General features: G+C 41.1%; 1 protein-coding gene across 2 annotated transcripts in view; it reads right to left on the bottom strand.

The window, feature by feature from the left end:
• CHRM3 (cholinergic receptor muscarinic 3) overlaps positions 1 to 14,258 on the bottom strand; it is a 268,978-nt gene extending 254,720 nt beyond the window's left edge. The window contains exon 1 of one of the 2 annotated variants that reach the window (XM_061365733.1): positions 13,942 to 14,258. The gene's annotated coding sequence lies outside the window, so the exon portion shown is untranslated. The remainder of the gene's footprint in view (positions 1 to 13,941) is intronic. The other variant, XM_061365732.1, reaches the window with a different exon arrangement.
• Between the last annotated feature and the right edge of the window lie 1,848 nt (positions 14,259 to 16,106).

Below are 16,106 nucleotides of genomic sequence, written 5' to 3'. Positions count from 1 at the left end.
TTGTTGAAGCAGATTAGAATCCCCATTTTTCAGGGAGCACAAAAATGAAACACTTGGTTGCATAAGGGATTCAGTAACCAGCAATTTACAAACTCACAAGTGTATTGAGATACAGATGTGTCCTGTCATGATGGAGTCAAGAGTATATGCAAAGGCTTCCAGAAGTCAAATACTGATATTTCTCCCTCATTGAGAGATGCCTGTGTGAATGCTTACATATGTCCAAGTCAGGAATACATGCTAGTGGACCATTTTAACACCACCTCCCATTATCTCATGTCTGACATTGCCTCCAGGCTCCCAGCCCGGCACTATCAGACAACTCCTACTGTCTTGTGTAAACTGAAAATACCTATCTAGATTTTCACAGCATAATGGCAGCGCTGATGTTTTAAAGAACTGCCACTTCAAATCCAGGAATGACAGAAACTTAAACTTTTCCAATTCCTCCCCATTGACTGGAGTTATTATAAGCTTTAAACTCTCTTGGGTGGCCAGCCTGTCTCTGTGGTCAGATAACTGCCCTTGTCTCCTTTCTCTGAATTTTAACTAAACAAAGAGGATTAACAGGAACAGTCAAGGGGAAATCCCATAACACTAACTCAGTGAAAATTAGACAGTATTGTGTCCATCTGCTGATTAAGCTAAAAAACGTAAAAGTTTTCTGAGGTGGCAATATAACTGTTATGGAACTGCAGAGATCTATCAGTCATGTCTGAAAAAGCAGGTAAGTTCCCTTGACTGGAGCTAGTTGGCTAAATTATACAGGCTTTGTCAGAAGAATAAAAGTCCTCAGTCCAGAGTTATTTCTCTCATGTTTCAGTACTGAATTTATTATGTAATAAAGTTGCTTTACAGCATATTAAGTTTTGCACATTTAAGATCAACTCTCATTACAACAATTTCAAGGAACTCCTGAAATATAGGACTGGCAAACAAAGCTTCTAAATATCAACATGGGAATTCACAACTCAATACTTACACATTTGCTTTTGCAATATGGAAACTGCAGCACTCAGGTGACTTTTCAGTAACTTTCATCTCAGGAAGATCAACAAGCAATACAGAAGGAACACAGAAGTGTAGGATAACAAGGGTGTGCAGAAGGAAAACAAAACACCTGGTACATAGCCTGGCTACATACTGACACCTTATTTTATACTCCCCTCGTGCAATAAGCCTAAAAGGCTTATTTAAAGATATTTAAAATTCTTAGGGCTGGCAGAACCCGGGTGAGCATAACAGGTTTCCTGTGCAAAGATGAAGATGACTTTAGAGGAGCTAAAAATTGACATAAGTTAATGCGAGCTAATGGGCTAACTGATACCCACCCAGATGCTAGCCTGCACTTCTTTACATTAAGCTCTTGGGGATAAAAGGTTGCAACTTATCACTTCCGCAGCTGTTTGGACACCATATTTGCAATTACAAAAGCAAAATTAGCCTTTCAGTCAAACATACTGTGCACATTCAACTGTATCTCTGGTGACGGTACAGACTCAGGAATACCTTTCACATTTTAATGACTTCTTTGCCAAAACCAGAAATTGTAGTTAACTTCACATGGCCAACAATTTAGATAAAGTTCAGATGACTGGCAAATAATAAATATTTTGCTACATACAGCTGACTGTGCAAAGCTTTAACATATAGTCATTTATCCATTTTAAAGCATTCTGTACTGCTAAAGTCATTTTCACATATTTACATGGTATCTGAGTGACATCCACTATAACAGCTCAAGTGGATGTAACATTTAACTGAATCCAGAGAGTAAGGATGCAGCCTAGCAATCTATTAATATCATTGAAACACTGAGTTAAAGCTGTTGAAAACCACTTAACTAATAAAAGTCACCAGATGCTGAGCTTTTTGCTCTATATATTATTCAGCACTCAATCAACTTTCTGTCCAAATTTTGCTGAAAAGATAAACTGCTGAAACATCACAACTCCATAATGAATCCTATTCTTATTACAGCAAAACTATATCAACAACCTTTCATTCTTACAGGCTGACACAGAATATAACTTTCTTACCTTCACAAACAGTACAATTGGGGTTTAATCTGTGTACTTCAACTCTATTCTATGAGTGCCATTTCTCCAATGATTCATGTTTTTCCCTCACTTGAGATCTATTAAGCACAGTCGAAACCAGAAATTCCTACCTGAGGCTGTAGATAGCAACGTCTATTCTTATGATTTTATACTTAATTAGCTATTTAGAATATTTGTTCCAGTTATATGATTCTTGCAACTAAGAGTCTTAATATAATGCACGGTTCACTGCATCAAGACCAAACTTGCAAATGACAAAATAACATGCAAACAAGTGTGTTTGGAAAAATGTTAGAGCTAAAAGAAGAAGTGGGGAGGGAAGGGAGAACAGAGGAGACTAGAAATTCAGAAGGGAAATCATAATCCTCAAATGAAGGGTTCTGGCCTGGTTATTACTCTGAACTAGGATCAGAGGAAGAATTTTGTTCAAGCTTATCTTCACATGAAAATAGCTATGTGTATTATAGCTTTAATCTTATTTAAATTAAATTAATTTAACTGCTGCAAGTAGTTTGGGGATATTTGTTTCCATTTATTTTGCTTAAGTTGATTAAGGCAGGCCTTGAAGTATGTTTTGCACACGTACACTCCACACATCTTTGGCCAAAACAAGACCAACTGGCCATTTATTCCTAGAATTTGCACTTCTGCTTCACTTAAAGTAGAAGAGGTAATATCTTTGGTTTAAAAAAAAATAAATAAAAATGGAGGGGTTTTGTATCACAGCTACTAGAAAACTCAAAAAAACAAAAAGAAAAAAAATTATAAAGAACATACACAAATCAACCCATGCAGAAAAGAATATACTTTTCATTCTCGAAGAAGCGTTAAAAAAGAAAGAAAAGTGAAATACAGACTGAAGTAAAATCTGTTTGTCCAAATAAAAAAAAAACAAACAACAAACCTAAACAAACAAACAAAAAACAAGCAAAAAATCCCAGACATCTAGCTTAACAGTGCTAGGTGTCATACCACATCCTTAAGTAAGGTAGAAACACAACCAGATGGTATATTCACACAACCATCGAATTTATGAACACTTCTATAGTGCTTCCTCTGAATATTTTTCCTTTTAGATATAACCTTCTGCATGAGTTAGCCAAGCATGATGAGTGAACCTTTTCTGCATCTATTCATTGCTCTTAATCATTAATAATCCAAGACATTTGGCATCCAAGCTTGGGGAGTCAGGGGGCAGGAGCTGTTGGCACTAAAGGCCTTGCATTTGTTTAAACTGAGATCAGGAACAGCAGCATTACCAATTGAAAACCCAGTGAAAGGCAATCAAAAGTAATTTTCATATAGTAAAAAAGAAATACATATGATGGAAAATAGCTGCTAAACCAAAAAACAAACACTACCACGGTTTCAAACACATGGTCAATAAAGAAATTCTGAGTAATTGAAAGGAGCAATCTTGAAATTTTACAGTTTTATGTCAACATTAAGATTCAGAAACACTCACCTTATGGCACTGCAATGCCTGATTCCAACTACAATATGGAAAGCAGGATCAAAGACATGCAAATCACACAACCACACAAGAGCTCTCAGTATTTAACTGTTCTTGTCATATAAATCAACATACAATGCAAATAAATTCTTACCCATCTCTTTACGTAATCCATATCAAGGAAATGTTCCCACCTTATAAAAACAGAAGGATGAAGTTTGGGATTTTTTAAAGGAACCTTAACAGTTCTAGAAATAGTAACAGCAATTAAATTTAAGAGAAGCAGAAGCAAAACCGTATAGCTGTTGTAAAATGAATGCATTATTCCTAGAAACAAACCAACCAAGCAACTAATGTACCAAGTGAAATAAGTTGATGAGATCTGACACAGAGAAAGATACTGGTCACCTGTATGATTCGCTGTACCATGGAAAATTTCAGACTGATATAAAAAGGATAACACCTTTGCATGGTGATATTGGCAAGTTGTTAGATATCAGACATTCAGCTTCATTAAAAAGTAATCAGTACATTACAAATTGTTTCAATTTCAGTATTTCCTTCTTGATAACAACAGATATGACCACATTTACCTTTGAACCTTAATTTTCTTAGCTTGCAAATATGACTGCAAGTTAAAATTTTGTATGTGTGCTAATGCTGTGGAAAACAGAGTAGGTGAGGTGTACTTTTTTTGTGTGTATTATTTCCTTTCAAATACGTTGAGATCATATCTGGTTTTTTAGGCCTCAACATCTTCAGCTATTCCCAGATCTTAATGGATCTCTTGATCATTGCTGTCAGACAACAAGTCGCATAATCCTCATTCTTCTATTTCAAGCATTTAAAAGTTTTCTTTTACTATATCCATAATTCAAAAGCTGCTCCTGGCAGCAGCAGATTTGCTCACAAGTGCCCTGAAAAGCTTCAATGTGTGGTGCTCTGCAAGAGTTCCACACTGCAAATACCTATTTACTGAACCATGTTTCTGGATGGTGGACTCGACATACACTTACTTACATGAGTGGCTTCAAGTCCTACACTTTGGGGGTGGGAGGTTCAATCTAATTCAATAAAATGTTCCGTACAAACCTATAAAACTAAATCCATGCTTTCTTAGCATTCTTCAGGAATGAAAATATTTTCAGAATCATCATTTTCATTTTTTAGAATTTAATATTGTTATCTGGGGAGGAGGCATGGGAACAGACTACAACACTCTAGTGAGAATCATGCTACCTATTCAGCTTCAGTATTTTATTCACGGATGGTAATACATCATGCTGAATGCAGAATTGAATGTGACAAATGACACTTTTCTTCCCCAAACTGGATGGAAAAGTAAATAACTTAAACTCTTTGCAGCTCATAAGAATGTGCTTTTAATAACAAATGACTTGATTGTGCTTACAAGAAATACACCTCATGTAAAATATGATCTTCAGAATCATAATGAAAATTAGGCTTGAATGATTACTTCTATGAAATTTTTACCAGTAAAATAAGTATCCAATATCTTTGATCACTCTGTTTAATATCAGACAAAAAAAAATAAAAAAAAATCAACAGTTTCCAAAGAGCTTGGACATTAAACAGAAAGAATCACAACAGGTTTGTGCACAAATTCATAAAAATTTGTAGCTTAGTTCAAGTTTTGCCCATCAGATCCAGTTCAAGCTACCATTACTGCGGAATAAATTCAGAAATTTCTAGACAGACTGCAGCAGAAAGTCTTTAAAGATTAACTGAAATTTTTCTAGGTATTAAATCCACTAGACCTTTTTTTTTTTTCATCTCCTACCGTTTCCCAAGGATGTACAAATCTACTGCTGTTTTTAGAAACCTTTTGTGGTGGGTTGACCATGCCTGACACCTGGTGCCCACCAAGCTGCTCAATCATTCCTCCTCCTCAACTGGACAGAGGAAAGAAAACACAATGAAAAGCTCATGGGTCATGTTAAGGACAAAGACAGTTCACTCACTCGTTATTGTCAAGGGCAAAGCAGACTTGACTTGGGGAAAATTTAATCTAATTTATTACCAATCAAATCAGAATAGGGGAATGAGAAAATAAAAAACCAATCTCAGAAACACCTCTCCACCACTCCCTTCTTCCCAGGCTCTAGTTCACTCCCAAATTCTCTATCTCCTCCCCTCCAGAAGCACAGGGGAATGGGGAATGGTAGTTGTGGTCAATTCATCACACCTTGTTTCTGTCACTCCTTCTTCCTCTCAGGAGGACTCCTCACACCCTTCCCCTGCTCCAGCATGGGGTCCCTCACATAGGAGACAATTCTCTACAAACTTCTTCAGTATGGGTCCTTCCTGTGGACTCTAGTCCCCCTTGGGGTCACAAGTCAGTCAGCAAACCTGCTCTGGGTAGGGTCCTCTCTTCACAGGTCCTTCCACGAGCCTGCTCCAACACAGGCTTTCCACAGAGTCATAGCCTCCTTCTGCCATCCCCCTGCTCCAGTGTGGGGTCCTCCATGGGCTGCAAATGGAGATCTGCTCTACCATGAACCTCCATGAGCTGCAGGGGCACAGCATGCCTCGCCATGGTCTGCACCACAGGCTGCAGGGGAATCTCTACTCCAGCACCTGGAGCACCTCCTCCCCTCCTACAATTATCTTGGTGTCTACAGAGCTGTTGCTTTCACATATTCTCACTCCTCTCTTATGACGGCAATTGCTCCTGTACAGCTTTTTTCTTTCCCTTCTTAAATATGTTATCCCAGAGGAATTACGACTGTCCACTGATGGGCTCAGTCTTGGCTAGTGGCAGGTCTCTCTTGAAGACAGCTGGCATTGGCTCTATCCCATACAGGGGAAGCTTCTAGGAGCTACACATAAAAGCCATTCCTGTAGCCATCGCTACCAAAACCTTGCCACACAAATCCAATGCATCTTTTTTTCAATCTTGCACATTTATGCCCCTAGTATTCCCTTTTGAAAAAAAACAAAAAACAAAAAACAAAAAACAAAAAACCACCAGCTTTCATCTAGTTGAATGAGGCTGAGACTACTGACTCCATAGTGAAAAGTATAAACACAGTCTGCTTCTTCTGAAAAGTACAATTCACCTTTCATGTACTTGCTTTCACAAAACTCTCCAATTTTTTGAAGGGAGATATGGAACAGGAGCAAAAGTAATAGTCGCTAGCATTTTTATTTGTTGGTCTTCATAGATATTATGACTGAAAAGAGAAAATCTGACAATCCAAGGCACATACCTGTGACTGTCTATCAACAAGAAAGACAAACACTGTCTTCAGTTTTGTTGATATATTCCCTTACCACAGTGCAGTTTAAGACCAAGGGAAAGTAGAACCAATGCCTCTGCCTACCACGTCATCACTAGCCAGTAGCTACTGAATTGCAGTTTCCAGAAACAGAGCTACAAATTAATTCTCATCACTTTTCTATTTTGCATTGCACACTATTATTTTTCGCAACTATTTTCTACATCACAACCCTGTACCCATAGCGTAGTAGTCCTATAAGCTTCTCTTCCACACGCATTTGAAGGTTAGCACATTCAACTGTCTGCTTCGATGCAGACCTTTTCCTTTCATTTTTCATCATTCTTTGTTAGGTTTTCTATACTGCATCCGGACACCAGAGCCAATGTTTTTCTCTCTTCTGGAGAAAATCTACATCTTTTCTCTTAAAAGTGAACTTTTGCATCTTTTGCTACAGAAAGCCCAAGACAATTTTGTACAAAAAAAAACAAACAAACAAAAAAAACCCAACCAAACAAAAACAACAAACCCCACCACAAACTATAAAAATGATACAAAGGCATTTGAAATAAACAACTCTATCCCCCATCAAGCCTCTTTCTTCCCGAATTTACCTTAGCAGCTTCAGAGCCAAGATAAGATTCCAATTTTTATTTTGTTTTCCAGTCCTCCTTAAGAGACACTTTGCTAAAGTCAGTTTGCTCATTCTCTAGTTAATGGGAGATTCTTTCTGTAGTAAGTATTTTAGAAAGATATTTACATACATAGATACTCCAGGGATGATTTCTTTCAAGAATCCTGGAAGTAAAACACACTCAGCGTTTCTTCACTATAGGCTTTTCTAATGATCTTTTAGCTTTTAGTACAGAATTTTAAGGTTTCCCAGTTAATAAAACCAGACTGCTATGCTAATAAAAGGAACAACCAAGATATACAACTTGAAGAGAAATTTTAAGTTTTGACTGCTTGAAAACAGTAACTTGATTGTGCAGAGGGCTCTCCAAAAAGAGCTGCTCTGACGAGACAAAGCTGAGGCTTTGCATATAACTGCATTTTCAGTATTTGCCTTTTACAGTTATTACTTGCAAGGTTAACAGAGAAAGTCTGGTGGGTGTCAGGGGCACTACATATAAGGAAACATACTTTAACAATACACAGAACCACCAGCCTCAGCATCTGCTGTAGCACCATCACCCACTGCATAAGATGAAGCAAGAGTCTACACATCAACCCAAAACTGCCACATCCAGAATGTCTGCCACTGTCAGGTTCTTCCCTTGGCACCTGGAGTTATGCTGGTCCATTTTTCTGGGTCTTCTACCCTTCACTTTATTTTCTTTGTCCTGTATACATGCAAGAGTCACAGGATCCTTCAGACTTGCCTTCTACAAGCACTATTCTTCCTTTGACTATCCTCTTAATTTCCTTAATTTACAGTTTTCTTGTTCTTACTCTTCACCTGTCCTTATGCTCCCTTCACATAAGGAAGGGAGCATATGCTCCCTTCTTCCACCGCAACTGACATCCTCAGAAACTTGGCTCCTCCTAAAAATTTATAACCTTTCACTACCTCAGTCTATCACAGACAATAACATCGATCACGGACTCACAGTCCAAGACAGTTCCATTTTATTCCACTGTTCCTCAGGTATTTCGCACTTCCATGTCCCTTATGCCTCCTGTTTTGTGTGCGTGTGCATGTATATGGATAACTTCCCTTGTCTGCCTGTTATCAAGAGAGATTAGAAGGTAAAATGCAAATAGCAATCCATTTCAATGAAAGAAAGAAGGATGTTTCAGCTGGCAAAAAAAGTAAAGATAAAGCACTATCTAATCTTGACCTCATAAATTTGGACTGCTTGATGTCCAACTAATCCTGAAACCTACTTAGGGCTTTCCTGCACAGCCACTGTCAAGACTGAAGAACAGACACCCTTTGAGAGAAGATGCAGCAGTTTGTGGTGAAACATGATTATCAGAGATAAAAATCTGCAGTATTCCACAGGGTGATGAATTTTATGTCTGAGGACACACAATGTGCTCTAATTATTTTGTTAGAAGCAAGTATGCACCTTTGTACAGTAATTTGAGATGATTAATAAAAAGATAATTCTGAAAATTTTTAAGTTCTGCTCTTCCATGACAGTTTTGCGTGTCTGCATTACTCCCCTTTCAAAAAGAAAGTTTCTTAATCCTTTGAATAGTCCTTACTATTGTGCTTATTACATACTGAGATTGAATTTTCCTACTAATTGTCTGCAGTGAAGTTCGAAAGGATTTGTTGCTATAGCAATACTTTGTGTTGATTCAGAAATTAATGATAAAAGAAGTGGCAATTAGTACTATTAATTTTTATGAGAGAAACACGGTAGAGTGCTAAAAGGCTTCTGGCCAAAAAAAAAAGCAGTAAGATTTTGCATAAGTGATCAATACAGAGCTCGCAGCTACAAAACCAAGCATAATGGGTATCTCATGCTTCAGTATGTGCAGCATGAACATTGCTGCCTGAACACCCTCAGATGGACCCAGCCCCTGTTGTGTTTCAGGAAATCCTTAAGAGAGCACAGGGATGAGGCTCCTTTCACAATTAATGGCACCCTGTGAGACAGGGACATTAGTATAAGGGGACTGCAGGCTTGACCTGGAAAGGGTCCCTTTACATCTCACATGGAACTCTAACACCCACAAACAGCCTTCATGGCATATGGCTCCAGAACACCCGATACTGTTGAGTAAGATAGTATGGGATGGAACAGTACAAATGAACACAGCTAGAGCTAAGCAGGCATACAACATTGCATAATACACCTTACCCAACCACAGGTATCATGATAGATCACTTTCTTTAACAGAAGTGAGGCAGAGCAGAGGCATGTGTTAGAAACTCCAAGCTGCCTTTTTTTTTTTTAAGCCCTCCCAAAACAAATTCTCAAACTTCTATGGATTTACAAGTGGGAAACCTCTGACTTTTTGTATTACAACCGTTTGCACATCACAGTTAATCTTTTCCCATGGGGATATACTGGGAATGCAGAAGGACAGGTTATCATCCACACATGGTGAAAGATTATCACGTCATCACACCCTGCCTTGTTATTCAGAAGAAGGGAAAAAAAAAATAAATCAGAAATACTCATTTTACAGCACAATTCCATCAACTGCTTGTTGCAACTGGACAATCCTGTATCCCCCAAGCACATTCACTACCCTGACAAGAACTTGCTACAAACTAGCAGAGCAGCCACAACCTCTTGGATACCGATACCAGGCATAGTGTTCGCAACAGAGACCAGGCAAATTATGAGATGGTTGATTTGCATGGAGCTCTTCAGCACTGTGGCTACACTGCTGTACTGCACCTAGCAAAATAAAAAAACCAAACAACCCTGAATTTGCTTGCAGGAATGTTTTCTGATTTAAACAGTTAGGGGTTTGTTTGCTCCGACTTCAGAACTAAAGCACAGAAAACAGAAGAGGAAAGGTAATGGCATTGACAAGTGGACACATTTTTGGATCATATCCAGGAAAACATTTTCCCATAATCCATACTGTAGCCATATTATTAAATATTTCTCTATAGCTATCTCTATCAAGATTGATTTCCAGAAGTATCAAAGTGCCTCTAGCTCTCATTTCAGCAACCGAAAATTTATCATTTGTAACACAAATGACATCTTTTGGGTTTTTTTTTTCATTTCCAACCATAGAAAAGACCTTGCCTTTAGTTTACAAATGTTTAATAAACAAATTCACTTCAGCCTACTTTCCTTTACCCTAATTGATGCCTCCACCATGAAACCATATACTTGGAATGGATGAGAGGGTTAATCTTCCATCCTCTCCTATTTTACACACAGGAATTTCAACAATTAATATTTTGGAGAATGGCTTTTCCTTGCCCTCACTCAATCTCCTAGCCAGGCCTGCATGCAGAAAGTTGTGCTCTGATGACACTCAACCAAGGCACAAGGAGTAGAGTGTTGCAGCATACTCTTATCCTCTCTTAAGACATAACTCCGAAGCATGAAATCCTATTCTAAATTTGGCATGCAAAGCTTATACTAAATTCATTCATTCTGTTTTGCACCCCAACACCATCAGGAACATACCACAATATATATTCTACAACACTCTCTGCTGAATGGGCTTAGAGGCACAGTTTGTGCATCTAGAGGTGTAGCTGATATACACCCTTCTCAGCATCTGACAGTTTCACATGCTACAAGCAGCCGTGCAGCCTAGAAGAACTGATGTTCTTCTACTGAATGAAGACACAGAATGAAGTCACAGAGGCGACAGCAACACTGTTGAAAGAATTTGCAAATCAAGCTACTTTTAGCATTAACCAGACTTTTTCTTTTCATTCTAAGCTTACAGATCCATTTAAACATCTATTACATATTCACAAACTAAGGTACTTAAATACAGCTGAGGATACTGAGATGGCATTGCGTATCCTCTCCCACATATTGTTATCCGTACTGCTCCTTATTTTAAAGCCAAATTATGTCTTCATTAAATGAAATGCTGCCACTACAGTCAGGGATACTAATAATATTAGTAAACTGTTCTATCCTGTTAGGTACTAAACTCATCAACCATGCATTTACATGCAGTGAGCAGAGCTTTCATTGCCTTCAAGTATCTCACAGGCACTTTGTCTTATCCTCAGAGCACTATCTCTTCTTAAGGGCAAACAAGCTGTAATATGATAACAGACAAAATTACTTAAGGTCATTCAGATCACTTCAAACTCTTTTCTAGTGTCAAGCACCTTTTGCACCACTTCCCCTTCCTCTTTGAGTCACATAACACTCTGTAAGCACAGTAACTGCCAGCACAAAGTATGCGTTTAGGCTTTCTGTCTGCTAAAATTAAGACTGAAGGAGAAGGAAAGGTGTAAACGTAAGAATCATAACGTTGTAATATTTATGTAGAAGAAATTTCTGCCTTAGTTCTCACAAGTTTTTTTCTTTAGCATTTCAGGATTGGATCCTGAAAACATTAATAATGCTAAAATCCAAACAATTCAAGAAAAGGAGGTTGGATTGTTTTAAAGCAGCGACTATAGTTTTAGAATGAAGCATCATGTGATAACTTTTTAGACCAGCTTACAAATTAACTAAGACATTTTAATTCTTAATACTAATACTTCAAAGTGCAATTTAAGACACCCATTAAGAACTATGCCTGTGATATTTTATATTGTCGTAGTTGATTTTCACCACAAAAACCTACTTCTGAGACTGCTACTAGAGTAGCATTACTATGAGTGAGATGAAATCTAAATTTCTTTCAGTAACAGAAGTACAAATGGATTGCATTTGACAATATACGGATGCATGATATAAAGTAGACAACTGGCTTCCCTCTGCAGGTTACTATTCATCTACTTTAAAAGTTACATGAATTTGCATCTCACAACAGTTTCTGCAATGAATTAGGTTCTATTTCTTGTGAATGAAACATGAAAGGCTACAAAACTGAATTTCTGGGTTAGGTGGAAGAGTGCAGCTGGTAGAAGAAAACTTGCAACCTGTTTTGATACAGCTGGCAACAAGTCAAATGCATTTCATACTGGATTATCCCCGGAGTATTTCATTGCTTCACTACTAAAAATCAAACAAAACTGCTACATCCAGTACAGTCCAAGAGAATGGTTTTCAGTGTTTCAGTTCAAGTCAACCATTCTTGTTCCATAAAGCTGGTTACCCTCTTAACACACAAACAGCACTAAAGTAAAAATACATCACTTTGAATGAAATGCAGCACTGGAAAATTCAATCTTCATATTGCTTTACAGGACAACAATGTACATGTAAAAATTTCTGGTAATAACAGGACTATTAAAAATAAAGAAAAATTAAAGAAAAAAAGGAGAGAGAAAAACGTGAAAACTTTTTAGGACACACAGCATCAGATAAAGCCTGCAATACTTCTTCATGTCATGGAGACTTGCTACCGTACGAGTGACCAGCTTGCTTCAGTGCTGAGACATGTTTCTGAAAGCCACCAGGCTTCCATTCCCGATAAAGCAGCGTTACCTGCTGCAGTCCTGATCCAACACAAGTAAGAAAACCAAACACTGTCAGATTAAATATACAGAAGCAGATGAAATAAAACCAATACATCATTCACTAGCTTTGAGGCATATAGGCATGTAAATAAAAAGTATTAACATTTCAGTCAGTGTAGGGTGTAAACACATGATAATTTATTACTTGGGCAAAAACATCCTCAGGACATACCCCTAGCTTTTGTTTGCTATTTTTTAAAGTTTCTCAACATGTGTCAGCAATATTGAAGTTACAGTTCTGTCTGTGACTACTGCTATATATGGTCAGCACAGATATCTGCTGGGATTTGCATTTTTCCAAAAGTAATCCCAGACAATCAGAAGGCCGTTAATCAGTAATAACACCCACAAGAGCAGATCCATAGCCCTGCACACGTGAGCCCTGAGACTTCCACAACGAAGGGAACACGGCGAGATCTGGTTTTCAGTAAATACTTGGGCTCTGCCTCAGACGCTCCTGTGGGTGCGCTGGCAGCGCACCCCCTGCCTGCCGATAGCTTTCCTAACTCCCGCTGAATGGAAGCCCGCACCCCGGGACACAGCCCCGAGGAACTGCGCCTGATCCAGAGAAGAGGCACACCGCACAGTGCGCGGAGCCGCGGCAGGGCGCCGCGCTGCCCCACATGACAAACCCAGCACCTAGTAAGTAGCACGTCTAACCGAGCTCCGGAGCTCCCGGTGCGAGCCGCCACAGGACGGGACAGTCGTGCTGTGCGGTCGCGGTCCCCGAGCCCACCGGAGGAGCGAGCTCACACAGGCGAACACGGCGGGGCGGCCGGCAGCTCGCCTCGCTGAGCAAAGCGGCCTCTCCTCCGAACCCCTGCAGGGAGGGCAGCCCCGCCGCGGTCCGAGGAGCCCCCGGCGACACCCGCCGCTTCCGCAGCCCCAAGTGAAGCCCCCCACCCGGGTGGAGAGGGAGCAGCAGGAGGGTATTGCGGCTCTCCAAGCCGCCCGCAAGGACCATTCTCGCAACTTTGTCCGCGGGGAGCCCCGCTGCGCTGCTGGCCCGGGTGATCCCGCACGCCGCTCCCCGCCACCGGCACCCCGCGCATAAAAGAGGAAACACAAACAAAAACCCCTCAGACCCTCCCGAACCGGCGTTTCTTTTCCTACCTGCCCGGTTCCCTGCGACGCTGCGCCGCCAGCTCCGCTCCGCTGCGCGCCGAGCCGGGCGCTCCCCGCGGCGCCCAGGTGGCGTTAGGAGCGCTCTTCCCACGGGCGGCGCGCCCCCGGCGGCCGGCACATTCCCCGCCGGACGCCGCCGGGAGGAGGGCGCTGCGCTCCCGCCGCCACCGGCGCACCTGTGCCCGCCCGGGCAGGGGCAGGGGCAGCGGCAGCGGCTCCCTCAGTCTCGCCCGCGGGGTGGGCGGGGTTGCTCCGGGACCCCTCGCCCCGCGCCGACCGCTGCCGCCCTCCCCATGCAACCACCGCACAAGGGGCACCCTGACTCCTCCGAGCTGCTCATTGGCCCACCCGCCGCTGACCTCACAGGGCCCAGCCCCGCCCCTCTGGCCCGGCTCGGTCCGGGTGGGTGCCCCTGGGGGTACCCCACCGAGATCCCGAAGGCGGTGGCAACAAGGGGCGCGCGGGGGGTCTGCAGCCACCGAGCGGTACCTCCGAGGCTCGATGCCGAGTGTCTGGCGGTCCGCATCGGCCCCGAGGCGGTGGGACTGTGCTTGGGTTGGCGCGGAGGAGTTCTGCCCGCGCCCCCAGGGCTCGGGTGCAGGCGTTCAAAACAGAGCTTTACAGAAACCATCCCCTACCATTGCAAACTGCCTGCGGGGCAGAAAGGACTCACCGAAATGAGACTGTGCGGAGAAGGGAAGTCTTCCATTAGTCTGCAACGGTTTCTTCTTTTTCTTTCTTTTTTTTTTTTTTTTCCCTCGTATCTATTTTTATTGTGGTTAATTGAGACATATGAGCAGCTGTTGCTTGAAGATGGTGGTCTTGTTTGTGGAAAGTAAATAATTTTCCACTGCATATTAAATATGCCTCTTAATGGGGCATATAACATCAGCCAAGTCAGATATCATCATAGAGCTCTGTAATATATGTTAATATGGTAGTGCTTCATTACTAGCAGTCTTTCAAAAGATGCGCTTTAAATATTCTTCCCTTTCAGCTAATCAGCATATGCTACGAACTTCCAGAAAGCTAAATAATGTATTAATGCACAGTTAAAACATGTGGAACCAAAAGAACGTATTTTTCACATTTCGGAAGATCCTGTAAATGTACATGATAAATCAAACTGAGTTGTCTCACTTCCACGTTTCTTCTGTCATAAAAGATTAATAAATGTAACTTGAAATTGTTTGGCACAAAAAAAGTTAAGAGTTTTACGCTTGTTTTTGTGATCTGCATTTCTTGCCCTAAGTTGCTATGAAGACAGGATGAGAGAGCTGGGCTTTTTCAGCCTGGAGAAGAGAAGACTCCGGAGAGACTTTACAGCAGCCCCCCAGTACCAAGAGGGGGCATACAGGAAATCTGGAAAGGGACTTTTTACAAGAGCACATAGTGACAGGACAAGGACTAATGGCTTTAAGGTGACAGAGGGGAGATTTAGATTAGATATTGGGAAGAAATGGTTTACTGAGGGTGGTTGAGGCACTGTAACAGGTTGTCCAGAGAAGCTGTGGCTGCCCCATCCCTGGCAGCATTCAAGGTCAAGTCAGACAGGGCTCTGAGCAGCCTAGTCTAGTGGAAGGTGTACCTGCCCACAGCAGGTGGTTGGAACTAGAAATTTAAGGTCCATTCCAACATGAACCATTCTATGATTCTATGACATAACAGAGCTGGGTGTGTTCTGTTTGCCTGCTGGTGTATTTCTTGGTTACACAGAAAAGTTTATAAACTGGTGCTCTGGAAAATATAAATAAAATGGCAGTGTGTACTTCAGAGGGTCCTAATTCTCTATCAGTTTTCTAAGTAATACTATTTCCATTGCCTGCTACTCTCAAAGAAAATTTAAAAGCCTGGGGTGTGACCTGCACCTCACTGTCGTGGTGAGGAAGTGTTATTTGCTGGCCAGTGGTTCTTTTCTGCTGCGGCAGCACAGCCAGCCCTGGCTGTTGGGTGGCCTCAGTCCCCTGCACCCCAGCTGCACTGGGATTTTCACATAACATGTCCAAGGATCCTCAGTGACAAGTGGGCATGACAAGAGCCTGTGAAAGAATATATACAATTTTGGGTACTAAAGTTTCCACGCTATGAATCTGCTGGTTTTCAATGAATTCAAGTGAGCAATTAATCACACTCTAAAAAAATACCCATGGGAT

Source organism: Neopsephotus bourkii, unplaced genomic scaffold (assembly GCF_033783945.1).
Source record: "Neopsephotus bourkii isolate Nb327-2 ecotype Australia unplaced genomic scaffold, CSIRO-AGI_Nbou_v1 NB_1292, whole genome shotgun sequence".
NCBI lineage: Eukaryota > Metazoa > Chordata > Aves > Psittaciformes > Psittacidae > Neopsephotus > Neopsephotus bourkii.
Note: the sequence above shows the minus strand (reverse complement) of the source record. Positions and strands in the feature narration are given on the sequence as shown.